The sequence below is a fragment of the Somniosus microcephalus genome, chromosome 4, assembly GCF_052327205.1.
Source record: "Somniosus microcephalus isolate GS21.2 chromosome 4, FLI_Smic_1.0, whole genome shotgun sequence".
Lineage (NCBI taxonomy): Eukaryota > Metazoa > Chordata > Chondrichthyes > Squaliformes > Somniosidae > Somniosus > Somniosus microcephalus.
The window spans coordinates 55,436,932-55,459,177 of NC_140990.1; the positions used below are offsets into that span (position 1 = coordinate 55,436,932).

Sequence of the window (22,246 nt, forward strand, 5' to 3'; positions counted from 1 at the left end):
GAATTTTTCGAGGGGGTGACTAGTGGCGTGGATGAGGGAAATGCTGTGGATGTGGTTTACATGGACTTCAGTAAAGCTTTTGACAAAGTCCCGCATAGGAGACTGGTTAAGAAGGTAAGAGCCCATGGGATCCAGGGTGCCTTGGCGCGTTGGATCCTAAACTGGCTGAGTGGCAGGAGGCAGAGGGTGATGGTTGAAGGTTGCTTTTGTGACTGGAAGCCTGTGTCCAGTGGGGTACCTCAGGGATCGGTGCTGGGTCCCTTGTTGTTCGTGATCTACATAAATGATTTGGATGAGAATGTAAAAGGTATGATCAGTAAGTTCGCAGATGACACGAAAATTGGTGGGGTGGTAAATTGCGAGGAGGAAAGCCTCCGGCTACAGGACGATATAAACGGGTTGGTCAGATGGGTGGAAAAGTGGCAAATGGAATTTAACCCGGAAAAGTGCGAGGTGATGCATTTTGGACGGACAAATAAGGCAAGGGAATACACAATGATTGGTAGGACCCTAGGAAGTACAGAGGGTCAGAGGGACCTTGGTGTACATGTACATAGATCCCTGAAGGCAGCGGAGCAGGTAGATAAGGTGGTTAAAAAGGCATATGGGATACTTGCCTTCATTAGCCGAGGCATAGAATATAAGAGCAGGGAGGTTATGATGGAGCTGTACAAAATGCTGGTGAGGCCACAGCTGGAGTACTGTGTGCAGTTCTGGTCGCCTCACTATAGGAAGGATGTGATTGCTTTGGAGAGGGTGCAGAGAAGATTCACCAGGATGTTACCTGGGATGGAGCGCCTCAGCTATGAAGAGAGGCTGGACAGGCTGGGGTTGTTTTCCTTGGAGCAGAGAAGGCTGAGGGGGGACCTGATTGAGGTGTACAAAATGATGAGGGGCATAGATAGGGTAGATAAAGAGGAACTTTTCCCTTTAGTGGGGGGGCCAATAACAAGGGGGCATAGATTCAGGGTAAGGGGCAGGAGATTTAGAGGGGATTTGAGGAGGAACTTTTTCACCCAGAGGGTGGTTGGAATGTGGAACTCAATGCCTGAAAGGGTGGTAGAGGCAGGAACCCTCACAACATTCAAGAAGCATTTGGATGAGCACTTGAAATGCCATTGCATACAAGGCTATGGACCAAATGCTGGAAAATGGGATTAGACTGGACAGGGATGGATGGGCGGCGCAGACACGATGGGCCGAAGGGCCTCTTTCTGTGCTGTAAAACTCTATGACTCTATGACTAAAGCTCCCACTGCAGTGTCCCATCAAACACTCCCAGGGCAGGTACAGCATGGGTTAGATACAGAGTAAAGCTCCCTCTACACTGTCCTATCAAACACTCCCAGGGCAGGTACAGCATGGGTTAGATACAGAGTAAAGCTCCCTCTACACTGTCCCATCAACACTCCCACGGCAGTTATAGCACGGGTTAGATACAGAGAAAAGCTTCCTCTACACTGTCCCATTAAACACGCGCAGGTCAGGTACAGCACGGGTTAGATACAGAGAAAAGCTTCCTCTACACTGTCCCATCAAACACGCGCAGGTCAGGTACAGCACGGGTTAGATACAGAGTAAAGCTCCCTCTACACGGTCCCATCAAACACTCCCAAGACACATACAGCACGGGTTAGATACAGAATAAAGCTCCGTCAACACTGTCCCATCAAACACTCCCAGGGCAGGTACAGCACGGGTTAGATACAGAGTAAAGCTCCCTCTACACTGTCCCATCAAACACTCCCAGGGCAGGTACAGCACGGGTTAGATACAGAGTAAAGCTCCCTCTACACTGTCCCATCAAACACTCCCAAGACACATACAGCACGGGTTAGATACAGAATAAAGCTCCGTCAACACTGTCCCATCAAACACTCCCAGGGCAGGTACAGCACGGGTTAGATACAGAGTAAAGCTCCCTCTACACTGTCCCATTAAACACTCCCAGGGCAGGTACAGCACAGGTTAGATACAGAGTAAAGCTCCCTCTACACTGCCTCATCAAACACTGCCAGGTCAAGTACAGCACGGGTTAGATACAGAGTAAAACTCCCTCCACACTGTCCCATCAAACACTCCCAGGGCAGGTACAGCATGGGTTAGATAGAGTAAAGCTCCCTCTACACTATCCCATCAAACACTCCCAGGGCAGGTACAGCACAGGTTAGATACAGAGAAAAGCTCCCTCTACACTGTCCCATCAAACACTCCCAGGGCAGGTACATGGACATGTTACCGATACCTCCCCTCGATACCAAGGCTAGGAGAGGTACCCTGGATGGTTTGGGGAGCTGGGACTTGTCCATGAGAGTAACTGAAGGTATCAGACCTGAAATAATCCAGAGTAATGATCAGATGTTAGTCGTGGCTCAGTGGGAGCACTTTCTCTCTCTCTCTCGTCTCTGAGTCAGAAGGATGTGGGATCAAGTTCACCTCCAGAGACTTGAGAACAAAATCTAGGCTGACATTCCAATGCAGTACTGAGGGAGTGCGACACTGTCAGAGGTGCCATCTTTCGGATGAGTTACTGAACCGACGCCCCTTGAGCCCTCAACCAACATCACTGAAACAGATTGTCTGGCCATTATCACATTGCTGTTCATGGCAGCTTGCTGTGTGCAAATTGGCTGCTGCATTTCCTACAACAGTGAATGCTCTTCAAATGTACTTTTATGTTGTTGTACTTCATTGGCTGTAAAGCACTTTGGGACGTCCTGAGGTCGAGTGAGGTGCTACATAAATACAAGTCTTTATTTAACAAAGGAGAAACGACTCAAGAAAGGAACAGTCGGTAACAGGACAACAATTAGTCTCTTATTATGGGAGAAATCAAGGTCTCGACACACTGTGTGTTTGAAACAAAGCTGATTTATTTGTCAGATATTAAACTCCGCCCAGTTACAGAGGAAACAAACCCCAATTGTCAGAATGAACATGGTTCAGTCCTGGATATGATTAACAGCAGCAATAACAGCAGGATCCAACCCCCGCAGTCACTTGTGAACTCGCTGGTGTTTCAGCAGGTTGGATGACTGAGTGAATCCCTTCCCACACATGGAGCAGGTGAACGGTCTCTCCCCGGTGTGAACTCGCTGGTGTGTCAGCAGGTGCGATGAACGAGTGAATCTGTTCCCACACACAGAGCAGGTGAACGGCCTCTCCCCAGTGTGAACTCGCTGGTGATTCAGTAGGATAGATGACTGAGTGAATCCCTTCCCACACACGGAGCAGGTGAACGGTCTCTCCCCGGTGTGAACTCGCTGGTGTGTCAGCAGACTGAATGAACGAATGAATCCCTTCCCACACACGGAGCAGGTGAACGGCTTCTCCCCAGTGTGAATGCGTTGGTGTCTCATCAGATCAGTTCTGCTTTTATAGCGCTTCTCACAGTCAGAGCATTTAAATGGTCTCCTATTGGTGTGAACAAGTTGGTGTGCAGTGGCGTGGGATGACTGAGTGAATCCCTTCCCACACAGAGAGCAGGTGAACGGCCTCTCCTCTGTATGAGCAGATTGGTGTCTCAGATGGTGAGATGATTCAATGAATCCTTTCCCACACACAGAGCAGACGAACGGTCTCTCTCCAGTGTGAACTCGCTTGTGAACAGTGAGGTGGGAAGAACAAGTGAATCCCTTCCCACACACGGAGCAGGTGAATGGCCTCTCCCCACTGTGACTGCGCCGATGAATTTCCAGCTCAGATGGGCAAGAGAATCCCTTCCCACAGTCCCCACATTTCCACGGTTTCTCCATGGTGCGGGTGTCCTTGTGTCTCTCCAGGTTGGACGATCCGCTGAAGCCTCGTCCACACACACAACACGTGTACGGTTTCTCCCCACTGTGACTGGTGCAACGTTTTTTCAGGCAAAGTAACTGGCTAAAGTTCTTTCCACTGGAACACTCTCACTTGGGTGTGGGTGTCTCGGTGCTTTTCCAGTCACACTGATGTTTGAAATCTTTTCCCACAGACAAACATTTCTCCTTCCACATTCAAAGGCCGATGATATTCAGGTCTTGATGAATGGAGTGACTCTGTCAGATCTTGACGTGATGTTAGGTTTGAGTTTCCTGACTGCAATTCCTGCCCTTCTAATACCCTGTAAAAGGAGTTTACAAAAGTCATCACTGTAAGTACAGGATAGAAATCCAGAACAGACAATTCTAGTTTCTATGGAACATTCTTTCCTCTCTTGTTCCCCCAAAGCTGTAAATCCCCGTCCCACACACTCTCCCTCCTCCCTGTGCTGAAATCCAAACCCATCGCACCATCTCCAACATTTCTTTCCTCCACTCCCAGTTTTCCCCCTCCCTCTACTCAGGTTAGGGTCAGTTCTGCACCCGCTGTGTGCAGCGTGAGAATAAAATCAATGAGTCAATGATTGTCTCTCCTGGTCACTGGGACCCTGAAGCCCCGCCCACTCTCTGTTCCTGGCCAAGATGGCCGCGCATGCGCCGTGACCCCGGTCTGTCCAAGATGGCGGCCAGTGACCCCGCTGACCCGGGCGGCCAAACCTGTCACCGTGCGGCAAACACGGGGCCTGTGGGCTCTTCTTTGGGGCCTGAGGCCTACATCAGATGTTTATAAAGCTTCCCAGCCCACCCACGGGTCCAATTCCTCCCCGAGCCCACAATCTCCTACCGCCTCTCGGGAGCGTATCTTCTACTTTATCCGGCGCCACCACACGCGCTGCGCAGGCTCAGTGCACTGTCCTGCACCTGCGCCTGCGCACTGTGCTCCTGTAGACATGGATAGGTCACTTTCTACCCCGCTCGGCATTCTGGGTTACTGCACCGCCATTGAAAACCCCAATTGGTGAAAAAAAAAATTGCCATCCGATTGAGATTGGGCCTTTTTTGACTATCGGTAGGGGCGACACTAAGTAGTCCCACTGTGGCCAGACAGGAACAAAAGCCCTTTCGGCAAGAGCCCTAGTGCACCACAAATATGAAACAAACAATAATAACTTGTAGTATACAGGGACACAAACAAATATGATGGAAAGATGGCTGCAAACTTCCCTTAGCTCCAACCCTCTGATTTCTGTTTTGTAGCCATCTTTTCATCCATTCTGCTGCCTGGCCCTTCACTCCACACGGCCTGACCTGGGTCATCTTGTCGATCTTACAAACTGTTATGGATAGCAAGTTGGTTACAAAACAGAAAACAGAGAGTAGGGGTTGGGAGTAGCTGCTCAGACTGTCAAAAGGAGGAAAGTGGTGTTTCACAGGGATCGGTGCTGGGACCACTGTTGTTCATCATTTACATAAACGATTTGACTCGGGAATCTGAAGTACAATTTCAAAATTTGTTGTTGGCACCAAGTTGGAGGGTAAAGTTAATACTGAGGAACACGGCGACAAAATACAAGAAGATATTAATACCTTTGCAAAATGGGCGTGTAATTGACAAATGAATATCAATAGAGATAAGTGTGAGGTGGTGTATTTTGATAGGAAGAATAAGGAGGCCACATATTACTTGGAAAGTCAGAGTCTAAATAGGGGATCTCGGGGTCCAAATACACAAATCACTAAAAGTAGTGACACAGCTTAATAAGGCCATAAAATAAACCAACCAAGCACTTGGGCTCTTCTCTAGAGGGATAGAATTGAACAGCAGAGAAGTTATGTTAAACTTGTATTGAACCTCAGTTAGACCACACTGGGAGTATTGTGCATAGTTTTGGTCTCCATATTATAAAAAGCAGAGGCACTGGAGAAGGTGCAAAAAATATTTGCAAGGATGCTCGTAGACCTAAAAGGATATACTTTTCATGAAAGGCTGAACAGGAATGGCCTCACCTCTCCCTAACTCTGTCATCACCTCCAGCCCCACAACCATCTGAGTTATCTGCAATTCTCTAATTCAGGCCTTTTGAGCATCTCCAATTTTAATCGCTCAATCATTGGTGGCTGTGCCTTCAGCTGCCAAGGCCCTAACCTCTGGAATTCCCTCCCTAAACTTCTCTACCTTTCTTAAGAGGCTCCTTAAATCCTACCTCTTTGACCAAGCTTTTGGTCAGCTGCCCTAATATCTCCTTATGTGGCTTGGTGTCAAATTTAATTTTATAACTCTCATGTAAAGTGCCTTGGGTGGCTTTACTATGTTAAATGTGCTACATAAATACACATTGTTGTTGTTGTTTTAGTAGCTCTATGTGACTGTGCCTTCTGCCTGATGGCATAGCTGGAAAAGATTTTGCTATTATTACCACAATTGTGCAGAATCCTCTTTTCCAAAAAGTATCTTAGCTTTTCTACTGGCTGCTTTTGTCTCCCTCAATTGTGGGTGATATTTGTCCCTATTCTCTTATAAACTGAATTGATGTTGTTACAAACTGGGTTCAATGTAAGACAATTCAGGGAGTCAGGAATCATTCACCCCTAGACCTACGCTGGCCGGTAAAACCCCAGTCAATTCCTCAGTAAGGATTCCTCTGGTTCCTCACCATATATTTGTCAGGATACTGAAGCCCAGCTTTCTTACCGTCCACTCCTGGAGACCCCACTCCCTGAGTCTACAACCTTCAGCAGGATCAGTGCTGGAGTTCCACAGTGGGAGTGATCCCAGATTAACTGTCGTGATTGCACTCCCGTGGATGTTCCGGGTCATGTATTTTTAGTTATCCTGGTGTCTAACACACACTCATCAATAAAACAGGGAATTCCTGGAAACACGCTGCAGGTCCTCCTTTATCTGGAGATCAAATATCTGTTGTATAATTGTACCAGCAGTTAACAGGCTCCTGTGAACTCCTCTGTCTGCTCTTTTAGTGCAGACTTTAACCAATTTATTTTAAATGGTTTTATTTTAAATGGAGTAATGCCTGCCTTAAAATGGAAGATTCAGGACTGTCATCAGTTTTACACCAATCTCTGATTTGACAGCATGTTTCCACCATTCACCATTCTTCCTGACTCTAAACACAGTTGTAAAGGAGCCTTCCTTTCCATGCCTAGGAGCTCTGAACCATGGCAGGGAGCGGCTGGAACACGTTTCTCACACGCCTCAAGATTAACCCGCACGGTGACTTTGCTGTCAGTGAAGAGAGACGAGAAAGACCAAAGTGCCATTTACCCCTCTCAGTGTGGTCCTGAAGGACTGTGTCCAGGCTGAAGTTCTGTTCCCACCATACGATCCTCCCCCAGATTGTCCTTTCTGAGCTCCAGCCAGGTGATGCTAAACACTCAGGTGGGAAAGAAGAAAATCTACAACAATGTGTTTAAAAAAAAGCTGATTTATTTGACATTTATCCAGAATATTAATTTCCAGCCCAGTTATATGGGTTATTAACATCAGCAGAAACAAACCCCAACTGCCAGAATGAACATGGTTCAGTCCTGGATGTGATTAACAGCAGCAATAACAGCAGAATCCAACCCCTGCAGTCACTTGTGAACTCGCTGGTGTGTCCGCAGGTGAGATAAATGGGAGAATCCCTTCCCACACTCGGAGCAGGTGAATGGCATCTCCCCGGTGTGAGTGCATCGATGGGTTTCCAGCTGGGATGGGTAATTCAATCCTTTCCACCGCAGTCCCCACATTTCCATGGTTTCTCCATGGTGCGGTGTCCTTGTGTCTCTCCAGGTTGGACGATCAGTTGAAACCTCGTCCACACACAGTACACATGTACAGTTTCTCTCCGCTGTGAACGGTGCGATGTTTTTCAGGCTGTGTAACTGGTTAAAGCTCTATCCACAGTGAGTGCACTGGAACACTCTCACTTGGGTGTGTGTGTCTCGGTGCTTTTCCAGTCACACTGATGTTTAAATCATTTCCCGCAGACAGAACAGATGAAGATTTCTCCTTCCACATTCAAAGGCCAATGATATTCAGGTCCTGATGAATCGAGTGACTCCGTCAGATCTTCATGTGGTGTTTGGTTTGAGTTTCTCATCTGCATATCCTCCCCTTCTAATACCCTGTAAAAGCAGTTTACAAATGTCATCACTGTAGATAGTAACATAGGAACAGGAGGAGGCCATTCAGCCCCTCAAGCTGGTTCCAGAATTCAATTAGATCATGGCTGATCTGTACCTTAACTCCATTTACCCGCCGTGGTTCTGTAACATTTAGTAACCTTGCTTAACAAAAATCTAGCACACTCAGTTTCGGAATTTTCAATTGACCCTCAGCCTGGACAGTTTTTTGGGGAGAGAGTTCCAGATTTCCAATACCCTTTGTGTGAAGGTGAGCTTCCTGAAAATCACCCCTGAATGGCCGAGCTCTAGTTGGAAGGTTGTGTCCCCTTGTTGTGGACTCTCCCATCAGAGGAAACCGTTTCTCTCTATCTACCGTCAACTCCTTTAATCATCTTAAACACCTCAATCAGATCACCCCGTAATCTTCTATATTCAAGGGATACAAGCCCAGTCTGTGCAGCCTGTCCTCATAACTTTACATCGAGTTACAGACAGGGTAGAAATTCTGAACAGACAGTACTCGTTTCCCTGGAACATTCTTTCCTCTCTTGCCCCTCCTAAGCTATAAAACCCTCGTCCCACACACTCTCTCATCGCCTCATCCTCGCTGTTTGAAATCCCCATTTATCGCAGGCTCGGATTTTTCTCCATTTCACTCCTGAATGTGCTGCCTGATGGTGGGGTTCGGCCCCAGTCACTATCTGCCCTCCAGTACCTCACCGAGTGGTAATTCTGAGCAGTGAGCCTATACTGAAGGTGCTGTGTGATGGTGGGGTTCGGCCCCAGTCACTGTCTGCCCTCCAGTACCTCACCAAGTGGTAATTCTGAGCTGTGAGCCTATACTGAAGGTGCTGTGTGATGGTGGGGTTCGGCCCCAGTCACTGTCTGCCCTCCAGTACCTCACCGAGTGGTAATTCTGAGCTGTGAGCCTATACTGAAGGTGCTATGTGATGGTGGGGTTCGGCCCCAGTCACTGTCTGCACTCCAGTTCCTCACCAAGTGGCAATTCTGAGCTGTGAGCCTATACTGAAGGTGCTGTGTGATGGTGGGGTTCGGCCCCAGTCACTGTCTGCCCTCCAGTACCTCAGCAAGTGGTAATTCTGAGCTGTGAGCCTATACTGAAGGTGCTGTGTGATGGTGGGGTTCGGCCCCAGCCACTGTCTGCCCTCCAGTACCTCAGCAAGTGGTAATTCTGAGCTGTGAGCCTATACTGAAGGTGCTGTGTGATGGTGGGGTTCGGCCCAGTCACTGTCTGCCCTCCAGTACATTGCTAATTCTGAGCTTGTGAGCCGATACAGCGAGCTGCCAACATTTCAAACATGGGGAGCAGCACAGCCGCTGGCCCTGGCTGATTCTGTCTGGCAAAGCTGACGCCAATTGTAGCACAGCAACAACAACTTTCATTTGCATAGCGCCTATAATGTAGTAAAACCTTCCAAGGCGCTTCACTCGAGCGGAATCAGTCAAAAACTGACACCAAGACAAAGGAGGAGATTTTAGACAATGTGAAAAATTGCCCAGGTATGTCCTCTCCCCAAAAAGCAGGACAAATCCAATCCAGCCAATTACTGTCCCATCACTCTACTCTCAATCATCAGCAAAGCCATGGAAGGTGTCGTCGACAGTGCTATCAAGCGGCACTTACTCACCAATAACCTGCTCATTAATGTTCAGTTTGGGTCCACCATGACCACTTGGCTCCAGATCTCATTACAGCCTTCGTCCAAACATAGACAGAAGAGCTGAATTCCAGAGGTGAGGTGAGAGTGACTGCTCTTGACACAAGGCAGCAATTGACCGAGTGCAGCATCAAGGAGCTCTAGTAAAACTGAAGTCAATGAGAATCAGGCAGAAAACTCTCCACTGGCTGGAGTCACACCTAGCACAAAGGAAGAGAGTTGTGGTTGTTGGAGGTCAAGTATCTCAGCCCCAGGACATCACTGCAGGAGTTCCTCAGGGCAGTGTCCTCGGCTTAACCATCTTCAGCTGTTTCACCAATGTCCTTCCCTTACCATAAGGTCAGAAGTGGGGATGTTCACTGATGATTGCACAGTGATCAATTCCATTCACAACTCCTCAGATAATGAAGTAGTCCGTGACCGCAGGCAGCAAGACTTGGATGACATTCAGGCCTGAGCTGATAAGTGGCAAGTAACATTCACGCCACACAAGTGCCAGGCATTGACAATCTCCAACAAGATAGAGTCTAACCACTGACCCTTGACATTCAATGGCATTACCATCACTGAATCCCCCACCATCAACAACCTGGGGGTTACCATTGACCAGAAACTTAACTGGACCAGCCTCATAAATACTGTGGCTACAAGAGCAGGTCAGAGGCTGGGTATTCTGCAGCGAGTATCTCACCTCCTGACTCCCCAAAGCCTTTGCCACATCTACAAGGCACAAGTCAGGAGTGTGATGGAAATACTCTCCACTTGCCTGGATGAGTGCAGCTCCAACAACACTCTGGAGGCTCGACACCATTCAGGACAAAGCAGCCCACTTGATTGGCTCCCCATCCACCACCTTAAACATTCACTCCCTCCACCACCGGCGTACCGTGGCTGCAGAGTGTACCATCTACATGATGCACTGCACCAAGGCTTCTTTGACAGCACCTCCCAAACCCACGACTTCTTCCACCTAGAAGGACAAGGACAGCAGGCACATGGGAACACTACCACCTGCAAGTTCCCCTCCAAGTTACACACACCATCCTGACTTGTAAATATATCGCCATTCCTTCATCGTCGCTGGTTCCAAATCCTGGAACTCCCTCTATAACAGCACTGTGGGAGCACCTTCACCACACGGACTGTAGCGATTCAAGAAGGCAGCTCAAGACCAGCTACTCAATGGTAACTGGGGATGGGCAATAAATGCTGGCCTTGCCAGCGATGTCCACATCCCAATTCAATTAAAAAATCTAGATAGTAAACCTTTAAGAGGAGTAGAGGAGCAGAAAGAAGTAGGTGTTAGATTCCAGCTAACCCCCAGTGACCATAAACAGCATCCCTCAGGGTCCCATCAACCATTTTCCCTCTGATCGAGATCACACTGATGGGCCTGTAGTTCTCTGGCTCTGATATTCCCTGTTTTGAAAATGGGAACTACATAAGTTACCTTCCAATCTCAGGGAACAATCTCTGACTCTACTGATGATAAAAGCAAGCACACATCACATTTTATAAACACACTTGGGTGGATATCATCTGGACCTGGAGCGCCATCTAATTTCAGATTTCCTATTTCATCCAAGATGACAATCCCTTTCCTATTTTAATATTTATGAAGTTATCGCTCCCTGACCAGTCACCATTTCTCCTTCATTTACAGATGCTCCCTGACCAGTCTCCATTTCTCCATCATTTACAGACGCTCCCTGACCAGTCATCATTTCTCCTCCATTTACAGACGTTCCCAGACCAGTCAACATTTATCCTTCATTTTCAGACGCTCCCAGATCAGTCACCATTTCTCCTTCATTTTCAGATGCTCCCAGGCCAGTCACCATTTCTCCTCCATTTACAGACACTCCCTGACCAGTCTCCATTTCTCCTCCATTTCCAGACGCTCCCTGACCAGTCACCATTTCTCCTCCATTTACAGACACTCCCTGATTTCCTCTCTGTCCCGGGGTTTGGTGCGGGGCCCCTTTGCTGAGCAAATCGGGAGAAACCGGGAAGCGGTGGGCGGATAATGTTGAGTGTTTTAGAAATGGGGCCTGGGGCCGCACTCGGGGTGTGTGCAGCCCGTGTCCCCCCGGGGTTTATTTTTGTTTTTTTTAATTTAAATTTTGAACATTTTACAGTAAATGACATTACAGAGCTCAAGTCTCAGCTCTTTGTACAAAGTCACAAGCCCTCATGCCTACAAGGCAGGGGTCCCAGTCTCTGCAAGTTGGGGATGTGATCTCCAAGCTTCTTGATAATCTTCACTTGTTCATCCGGATCGTGAGTCTCCAGGAATTCACACAGATGAGGGTCGGCGCTCCCAGTGGAGAGATTGTGCAGATCCAGCAGACTCTGGTCGACATTCTTCTCCATCTGCAGGGCTCTCTGCATCACTGAGCGGAGCCTCCCGCTCTCCCAGCCGAACAAATGGACTGTAAAGAAGCTTAAAAACACTCCCTGAGCTCTCTCACCTGATGTGTCAGCGGCTGCTGCCAAGGTCCGCGCATGCTCAGCTCACATTGCCCGGGTGATTGACGGGAGCTCCGGTCCAATAGGAAGAGTGGGGCGGGGCTGGAGGACCGAGCGGGCGGCGGGTCCTCCAACCAATTGGAGTGTGTGAGGGGCGGGGCTTGTGGCACCCAGTGGGCGGGGCTCAGCCCAGAGCGCCCTCTTTGGCTGAAACTCGCAGTGGGATTTGAATCCACAACCTTCAGAGTCAGAGGCGAAATAACAACAGAAAATGCTGGAAAAACTCAGCAGGTCAGGCAACATCCGTGGAGAGAAATTTGAGTTGACATTTCGGGTTGAAACCCTTCTTCAAAACTGGAAAGAAAAGTAAATAGATCGAAGGCAGGGCTGCGATCGGACAAAAGAATTAAAAGAAACAAAAGAAGTAAAAGAGACAATAAAAGGTATTCGAAGCTAGACGAGGTGGTAATAGGCTGAGATTAGGTGTGAAGTGTACTGGCAGGGCATGAGATAGCTGCCAGGTGTGAGAGAGAAACAAAAGGAAAGGGGGGGGGGGGAAAGGAGTGGAAAAATTACAGGAAAAAATGTAATGGGGGCCGAGGTTATGATCTGAAATTGTTGAACTCGATATTGAGTCCAGAAGGCTGCAGAGTGCCTAATCGGAAGATGAGGTGCTGTTCCTCGAGTTTACATTGAGCTTCCATGGAACAATACAAGAGGCTATGGATGGTGAGGTCCGAGTGGGAATGGAGCGGTGAATTAAAATGACAGGCGACCGGAAGCTCGGGGTCACCCTTACGGACTGAACGGAGGTGTTCCGCAAAGCGGTCACCCAATCTGCATTTGGTCTCCCCAATGTAGAGGAGACCGCATCGTGAGCAGCGAATACAGTATACTAGATTACGAGAAGTACAAGTAAATCGCTGTTTCACCTGGAAGGGGTGTTTGGGGCCCTGGACAGTGGGAAGGGGGGAGGTATAGGGGCAGGTGTTACATCTCCTCCGCTTGCACGAGAAGGTGCCAGGCGAAGGGGAAGGGCTGTTAGGGGTGATAGAGGAGTGGACTAGGGTGTCTCGGAGGGAGCGGTCCCTGCGAAATGCTGAAAGGCGAGGGGAGGGGAAGATACGTTTGGTGGTGGGATCACTTTGGAGGTAGCGGAAATGCCGGAGGATGATCCGTTGAATGTGGAGGCTGGTAGGGTGAAAGGTGAGGACAAGGGGAACCCTATCGTGGTTCCGGGAGGGAGGGGCAGGGGTGAGGGCAGAAGTGCGGGAGATAGAACTGACACGGTCGAGGGCAGTGTCAACCACGGTAGAGGGGAATCCTCGGTTGTGGAAAATGGAAGACATGTCTGAAGCACTGGTGTGGAAGGTGGCATCGTCGGAGCAGATACGGCAGAGACGGAGAAACTGGGAGAATGGAATAGAGTCCTTACAGGAAGCGGGGTGGGAGGAAGTGTAGTCCAGGTAGTTGTGGGAGTCAGTGGGCTTGTAGTGAATATTGGTCAATAACCTATCCCCAGAAATGGAGACGGAGAAGTCGAGGAAGGGAAGGGAAGAGTCAGAGATGGATCATGTGAAGGTGAGGGAAGGGTGGAAATTCGAGGCAAAGTGAATGAAATTGTCAAGTTCGGGGCGAGAGCAGGAAACGGCACCGATACAGTCATCAATGTATCGGAAAAAGAGGTGAGGGAGGGGACCTGAGTAGGACTGGAACAAAGATTGTTCCACATAGCCCACGAAAAGGCAGGCATAGCTAGGACCCATGCGGGTACCCATGGCAACACCTTTGATTTGGAGGAAATGAGTGGAGTTAAAGGAGAAGTTGTTCAATGTGAGAACAAGTTCAGCCAGGCGGAGGAGGGTGGTGGTGGATGGGGACTGGTCGGGCCTCTGTTCAAGGAAGAAGCGGAGCGCCCTCAGGCTATCTGGGTGGGGGGTGGAGGTGGCGAGGTTGCTGCCAATCTGACATCTGCTTCTGTTTCCGCCTTAACTTCCTGTTCCGTCTGGTTTTTCTCGAGTGTGCTTTCTGTGGTCAGAATTCAGTTGCTCAGTGTCGAGCTGCATGTATTCTCTCAGACTAACTTGGTTGTGCCCCTGGTGCCTGTGTCAGCCATTGTCACTGTTTAATGCTCAACCTATGTCGAAGCGCTTTTATTTTTCAACAGGTGCTGTGCTCAGTTTTACACAACTCGCCTCAGGAAAGATATAAATCTTCGTAGGCAGAACCTCGGAACCGAGGATGACTTGCTTCCACATTAAAAATGAGTTCTCAGGTGACTGATGAGTCCAATGCAGGACCTACAGTCTCTGTCACAGGTGGGGCAGACTGTGGTTGAAGGGGCGGGTGGGTGGGGAGCTTGGGTTGACATGCGCTCCTTGCGCTGCCTGCGCTTGGCTTCCGCTTGCTCCCGGCGAAGAGACTCGAGGTGTTCGGCGCCTTCCTGGATGCTTCTCCTCCACTTTGTGCGGTCTTGGGCCAGGTATTCCCAGGTGTCGATGGGGATGTTGCACTTTTTCAAGGAGGCTTTGAGGCTGTCGTTGAAGCGTTTCCTCTGCCCACCTGGGGCTCTCTTGCCATGCCGGAGCTCCAAGTAGAGCGCTTGTTTTGGGAGTCTCGTATCGGGCATGCGGACAATGTGACCCGCCCATCGGAGCTGATCGAGTGTGGTCAAAGCTTCGATGCTGGGGATGTTGGCCTGAGCAAGAACACGGACGTTGGTGCGCCTATCCTGCCAATGGATTTGCAGGATCTTGCGGAGGCAGCATTGGTGGTACCTCTCCAGTGCTTTGAGGTGCCTGCTGTACATGGTCCATGTCTCTGAGGCATACAGCAGGGCAGGTATCACTGCTGCTCTGTAGACCATGAGCTTAGTGCCGGGTTTGAGGTCCTGGTCTTCAAACACTCTCTTCCTCAGGCGACCGAAGGCTGCACTGGCACACTGAAGGCGGTGCTGGTCTTTGTTTTTGATGTCTGCCCTTGTTGACAGTAGGCTCCCAAGGTATGGAAAGTGGTCCATGTTGTCCAAGGCCTTGTCGTGGATTTTGATAATCAGGGGGCAGTACTGTGTGGCGGGGGCAGGTTGGCAGAGGACCTTTGTCTTATGGATGTTTCATGTAATGCCCATGCTCTCGTACGCTTCGGTGAAGGTGTTGACGATGGTTTGGAGTTTGACTTCCGAGTGAGCGCAGACACAAGCGTCGTCTGCATACTGTAATTCGACGACAGAGGATAGGATGACCTTGGATCTGGACTGGAGGCGATGGAGGTTGAACAGTTTCCCGTTTGTTCTGTAAATTATCTCCACTCCAGCGGGGAGCTTACCGAGGGTGAGATGGAGCATTGCAGCAAGGAAGATCGAGAAGAGCGTTGGTGCGATGACACAGCCTTGCTTGACCCTAGTTCGTACATGATGTGCCTTCAATAACCACAAAACTAGAAGTTATAGACTTAAACAAGTTGGCTTTTAATCACTAAGATCAGAGCTAACATCTCAACACGCCGACTGGTTCACAGGAATGAGTCATACAGATCCTGGGATCTTTATGTAAGAGGTCAGGGGCGGAACCAAGAGCCAAGACCTGGAACCTTCCAGGTTAGTCAGGAAAGAGGAAGTGAAACTATACACAGTGTGGGGGAGGGTAATATACATGAGTGCAAAACGAATACAGGAAATACAGGATCAAGACAAACAGATTTCATTACAGTACATGAATTGGGTCTGTGGCTGAACCATTGGTCAGGATTACGGCTTGCATGTCATCGTGAAGCAGGCGGAGCATGGTGACAAACTTTTGAGGGCAGCCGAATTTGAGGAGGACACTCCATAATCCCTCATGGTTGACAGTGTCGAAGGCCTTTGTGAGATCAAAGAAGGCCATGTACAGCGGTTGCAGCACCCAGTGGGCAGGGCCCAGTCCAGAGCTCCCTCATTGGCTGAAACACGCAGTGGGATTTGAAGCCAGAGGCGAGGTTGCTGCCAAGTGACATCTGCTTCTGTTTCCGCCTTAACTTCCTGTTCCCTCTGGTTTATGGAGAATGTGCTTTCTGTGGTCAGAATTCAGTTATTCAGTGTCTAGCTGCATGTATTCTCTCAGGCTAACTTGATTGTGCCCATGGTGCCTGTATTAACTATTCAGTCATTGTTTAATGTTCAACCTATGTCGAAGCACTTTTATTTTCCAACATGTACTGTGCTCAGTTTTACACAACGCACCTCAGGAAAGATATAAATAATACAATAGCAAAATACTGCGGATGCTGGAAATCTGAAATAACAACAGAAAATGCTGGAAACACTCAGCAGGTCAGGCAGCATCTGTGGAGAGAGAAACAGAGTTAACGTTTCAGGCCTGGGACCCTTCGTCAGAACTGGAAGAAGTTGGAGATGTAACAGATATTAAGCAGGTGCAGGGGCAGGGAAAGGGGGGAGGGTGGGGAAGAACAAAAGGGATGGTCTGTGATAGGGTGGAAGGCAGGAGAGATTAAATGTTGCAAATGGGGGTGGCAGAATCATCAACAGCTGCCGCCTGAAAAAATAGGGGCAGAGGTATTAGTCTGAAATTGTTGAACTCAATGTTGAGTCCGGCAGGCTGTAAAGAGCCTAATCGAAAGATGAGGTGCTGTTCCTCGAGCTTACGTTGAGCTTCATTGGAACAATGTAATAGGCCACGGTCAGAATGGGAATGAATACTCTGGGAAAAAATTCAGTTGGTTGCACCTCCCGTTAGCACCTTAAGAGGGTGCCAAGTGGGGCGCAAAGCAACTAGCGCCCAGGCGCGGCGATATCTGCGCCTCTTGCGAAATTAACTAGACATTTTGCAGCGGCGCTAAACACTACTGCCACGATCTCCTGCTCCGGCAGATCGTAACATCAGTCGAGTGCGCAACGCCCCGGTATCGCCCCGGACCGGATATTGTGTGGCGCCCCCTGCCTTACCACCTGCTGCTAGCAATGACAGGTTGAGGGGTGCATTCTGCAGTCAGGAAGGGACTGGGGGAGTGCTATTTAAAGACGACCACTTCCTGCCTTTCTTTGTTGGTTACATTTTTGCACCACGCATTCTGAGAGAGAGAGAGAGAGAGAGAGAGACTTCTGGAGAGATTCAATGCTGTGTAAAGGAGTTTAGGGTACTGAGCAGCACTTTGCAGGTTCATTTTGATTTGCCCTTCCCTGTATCGATTTAGAAGAGACTGTGGGGGCTGCACTCTGAGCTCTTTCCCTGGGCCTCTCCATTGTTCTTTCCAGCAGATTTGATGTACAAGTCTCTCCAGGCCAAGATTCAAGGCTGCAATGAGCAGGGTGTGGGTGGAGAGCAAGATCAACCCACCCCTTTAAGAACTGACTGGCACCAGTGTGTCTGTGTTCAATCGCTAACTGACAGCACCTGCGCTGCGCCCGCCCTCTGAGTTAGTGCTTCGCTCCTCGGCCTCAGCGCCTTAAGAGAGGTGTGTAGCGCCTGATTTAGCGATCCAATCACCTCCAGGGGTGATAAAAGCCAAGTTTGCTGTCGGAGGTGATAAATAGCGCCAGGCACTAAACTTTGCACACCGCCAGTAATGGGGCAATACTGAATTTTTCCCCCTCTGTGTCTGTCTTCACAAAAGAGAGGGTCGATGCAGACATTGTAGTTAAGGAGGAGTGTGAAATATTAGATGAGACAAACATAGTGAGGGAGGAAGTATTAAGGAGTTTAGCATCTTTGAAAGTAGATAAATTGCCAGGCCCGGATGAAATGTGTCCCAGGCTGTTGAGAAGCAGGGAGGAAATAACAGAGGCTCTGACCATCATTTTCAATCCTCTCTGGCTACAGGTGTGGTGCTGGAGGATGGCTAAAGTTGTACTGTTGTTTAAAAAGGGAGAAAGGGATAGACCGAATAATTACAGGCCAGTCAGCCTAACCTCGGTGGTGGGTAAATTGTTGGAAATAAATTCTGAGGGGCAGGATAAATCTTCATTTGTCATTTAGAGAGACACGGATTAATCAGGGACAGAGAGCATGGATTTGTTGAGGGAAGGTCGTGTCTGACTAATTTGATTGAAATTTTTGAGGAGGTAACAAGGAGGGTCGATGAGGGTAGCGCATTTGATGTAGTCTACATGGATTTTAGCAAGGCTTTTGAAAAGGTCCCACATGGCAGACTGGTCAGAAAAGTAAAAGCCCATGGGATCCAAGGGAAAGTAGCAAGTTGGATCCAAAACTGGCTCAGTGGCAGGAAGCAAAGGGTAATGGTCGAAGGGTGTGTTTGTGACTGGAAGGCTGTTTCCAGTGGGGTTCCGCAGGGCTCAGTACTAGGTCCCTTGCTTATTGTCATATATATCAATGATTTAGACTTCAATGTGGGGGGCATGATGAAGAAGTTTGCAGAAGATACAAAGGCTGTGTGGTTAATAATGAGGAAGAAAGCTGTAGACTGCAGGAAGATATCAATGGACTGGTCAGGGACGCAGAAAAGTGGCAAAAGGAATTCAATCTGGAGAAGTGTGAGGTAATGCATTTGAGGAGCGCTAACAATCCAAGGGAATGCACATTAAATGGTAGGACACTGAGTAGTGTAGAGGAACAAAGAGACCTTGGAGTGCAAGTCCACAGATCCCTGAAGGTAGCAGGCCAGGTAGATAAGGTGGTTAAGAAGGCATTCGGAATATTTTCCTTTAGTAGGCGTGGCATAGAATATAAGAGCAGGGAGTTTATGCTTGAACTGTATAAAACACCGGTTAGGCCACAGCTAGAGTGCTGCATGCAGTTCTGGTCAACACATTACAGGAAAGATATGATTGCAGAAGAGAGGGTACAGAGGAGATTTACGAGGATGTTGCCAGGACTGGAGAAGTTTAGATATGAGGAAAGATTAGATAGGCTGGAGTTATTTTCTTCGGAGCAGAGGAGGCTGAGGGGAGATTTAATTGAGGTGTGTAAAAATGAGGGGCCCAGACTGAGTGAACATAAGAACATAAGAAATAGGAGCAGGAGTAGGCCAATCGGCCCCTCGAGCCTGCTCCACCATTCAATAAGATCATGGCTGATCTGATCCTAACCTCAAATCTTCTATCACTCTCCATCCAGCTGAACCCATGTGATCTCCCGGGAGAGGCGAAAAACCAGATAAAAAACCCAATGGCCAATTTGGGAGAAAAAATCTGGGAAATTCCTCTCCGACCCATCTAGGCGATTGAAACTCGTCCAGGAGATCACTCTGTCCCTATATTTTCCACAGTACTTACCTTCTGTAAAGGCGATCTCCACCCCAGCCAGGAACAGCAATAAAACCATCTCCTGAAATCTAACACAGAATTAGAACACAAGAAGTAGGAGCAGAACCAGGCTACATGGCCCCTGGGCCCACTCCACTACCCACAGGGCCATGACCATTCCGAACCTAGACTCATGTCCAATTTCCTGCCCGCTCCCCGTAACCCTTAATTCCCTTTACTTCTAGGAAACTATCTATTTCTGTTGTAAATTTATTTAATGATGTAGCTTCCACAGCTGTCTGGGGCAGCAAATTCCACAAACCTACCACCCTCTGAGTGAAGAAGTTTCTCCTCATCTCAGTTTTGAAAGAGCAGCCCCTTATTCTAAGATTATGCCCCCTAGTTCTAGTTTCACCCATCATTGGGAACATCCTCACCGCATCCACCCGATCAAGCCCCTTCACAATCTTATATGTTTCAATAAGATCGCCTCTCATTCTTCTGAACTCCAATGAGTAGAGTCCCAATCTACTCAACCTCTCCTCATATGACCACCCCCTCATCCCCGGGATTAACTGAGTGAACCTTCTTTGTACTGACTCGAGAGCAAGTATGTCTTTTCTTAAGTATGGACACCAAAACTGTATGCAGTATTCCAGGTGCGGCCTCACCAATACCTTGTACAACTGCAGCAATACCTCCCTGTTTTTATATTCCAGCCCCCCAGCAATAAAAGCCAACATTCCTTTGGCCTTCTTGATCACTTGCTGCACCTGCATACTAACTTTTTGAGATTCGTGCACCAGGACCCCCAGATCCCTTTGTACTACAGTACTTTCCAGTTTCTTGCCATTAAGATAATAACTTGCTCTATGATTTTTCCTGCCAAAGTGCATAACCTCACACTTTCCAGTATTGTATTCCATCTGCCAAATCTCTGCCCACTTACTTAGCCTGTTGATGTCCCTTTGCAGGTTTTTTATGTCCTCCTCACTCACTACATCTGCAAACTTTGATATGTTACACTCGGTCCCCTCCTCCAAATCGTTAATATAGATTGTAAAGAGTTGGGGTCCCAGCACTGACCCCTGTGGAACACCACTAGTTACTGATTGCCAGTCTGAGAACGAACCATTTATCCCAACTCTCTGCTTTCTGTTAGAGAGCCAATCCTCCACCCATGCCAGAATATTACCCCCAATGCCGTGATCTTTTTATCTTGAGCAATAATCTTTTATGTGGCACCTTGTCAAATGCCTTTTGGAAGTCTAAATACACTACGTCCACTGGTTCCCCTTTATCCACCCTGTATGTTACTTCCTCAAAGAACTCAAGCAAATTTGTCAAACATGACTTCCTCTTCATGAAACCATGCTGAGTTTGTCCTATTAAATTATGTTTATCCAAATGTCCCATTACTGTCTCCTTAATAATGGATAGGAAGAAACTGTTTCCCTCAGCAGAGGGGTCAATAACCAGGGGGCAAAGATTTAAAGTACTTGGTAGAAGGATTAGAGGGGAGTTGAGGAGAACATTTAACACCCAGAGGGTGGTGGGGGTCTGGAGCTCACTGCCTGAAAGGGTGGCAGAGGCAGAAACACTCATCATATTTAAAAAGTACTTGGATATGCACTTGAAGTGCCGTAACCTACAGGGCTACGGACCAAGAGCTGGGATTAGGCTGGAAAGCTCTTTTCAGCTTGCATAGAAGCAATGGGCAGAATGGCCTCCTTCTGTGCTGTGAAATTGCAACATTCTATGACACCAATCTCCTCCTGTCTGATATAAACCAGCCCCACAGTCACTGACACCAATCTCCTCCTGTCTGATATAAACCAGCCCCACAGTCACTGACACCAATCTCCTCCTGTCTGATATAAACCAGCCCCACAGTCACTAACACCAATCTCCTCCTGTCTGATATAAACCAACCCCACAGTCACTGACACCAATCTCCTCCTGTCTGATATAAACCAACCCCACAGTCACCGACACCAATATCCTCCTGTCTGATATAAACGAATCCCACAGTCACTGACACCAATCTCCTCCTGTCTGATATAAGCCAACCCCACAATCACCGACACCAATATCCTCCTGTCTGATATAAACCAACCCCCCAGTCACTGACACCAATCTCCTCCTGTCTGATATAAACCGACCCGTCACTGACACCAATCTCCTCCTGTCTGATATAAACCAGCCCCACAGTCACTGACACCAATCTCCTCCTGTCTGATATAAACCAACCTCACAGTCACTGACACCAATCTCCTCCTGTCTGATTTGGACAGGTTGGGTGATTGAGCAGATGCATGGCAAATGCAGTAGAATGTGGATAATTGCGAGGTTATCCACTTCGGTGGCAAAAACAGGAAGACATTATTACCTGAACGGCAATAGATTGGGAAAAGGGAAAGTGCAACGAGACCTGGGTGTCCTTGTGCACCAGCCGTTGAATGTAAGCATGCAGGTGCAGCAGGCAGTTAAGAAGGCAAATGGTATGTTGGCCTTCGTAGCGAGAGGGTTTGAGTACAGGAACAAGGGTGTCTTGCTGCAGTTGTACAGGGCCTTGGTGAGACCACACCTTGAGCATTGTGTGCACTTTTGGTAGCCTTATCTGAGGAAGGATGTTCTTGCCATGGAGAGAGTGCAGCGAAGATTCACCAGACTTGTAAAGTCCGCGCCTCAATAATACACGGACTTCGGGAGAACAGTTTAACAGGTACTTTACTGAACAGGAGGGCAACGTCAGACTGAAATACAGAAGCCTGCTAGGGCCTTTTATACAGGGGTGGTCACTGCCGGTACTGCAGTCTAAAACCAGTTATTCCCTTAAAGGTACATACACAACAATTCCTCCCCTTTTAGATAAACAGTACATAACATTCATTTAACAACTAAATAATAACTAATTACAATTACAAATTTCTTGGTACGATATACATCAACTGAAATAATCATTTATAAGTTCAGTC

General features: G+C 48.3%; 1 long non-coding RNA gene and 1 pseudogene across 1 annotated transcript; both read right to left on the bottom strand.

Moving 5' to 3' along the window:
- LOC147118932 (uncharacterized) overlaps nucleotides 1-4,627 on the bottom strand; it is a 64,252-nt pseudogene extending 59,625 nt beyond the window's left edge.
- A 2,595-nt stretch (nucleotides 4,628-7,222) lies between these two features.
- LOC147118933 (uncharacterized) lies at nucleotides 7,223-12,461 on the bottom strand. The gene is made up of 2 exons (XR_015077971.1): nucleotides 12,076-12,461; nucleotides 7,223-7,925 (listed from the first exon to the last, which is right to left on the bottom strand). It is a non-coding gene; the product is annotated as an uncharacterized LOC147118933 (long non-coding RNA).
- Nucleotides 12,462-22,246: the final 9,785 nt, after the last annotated feature.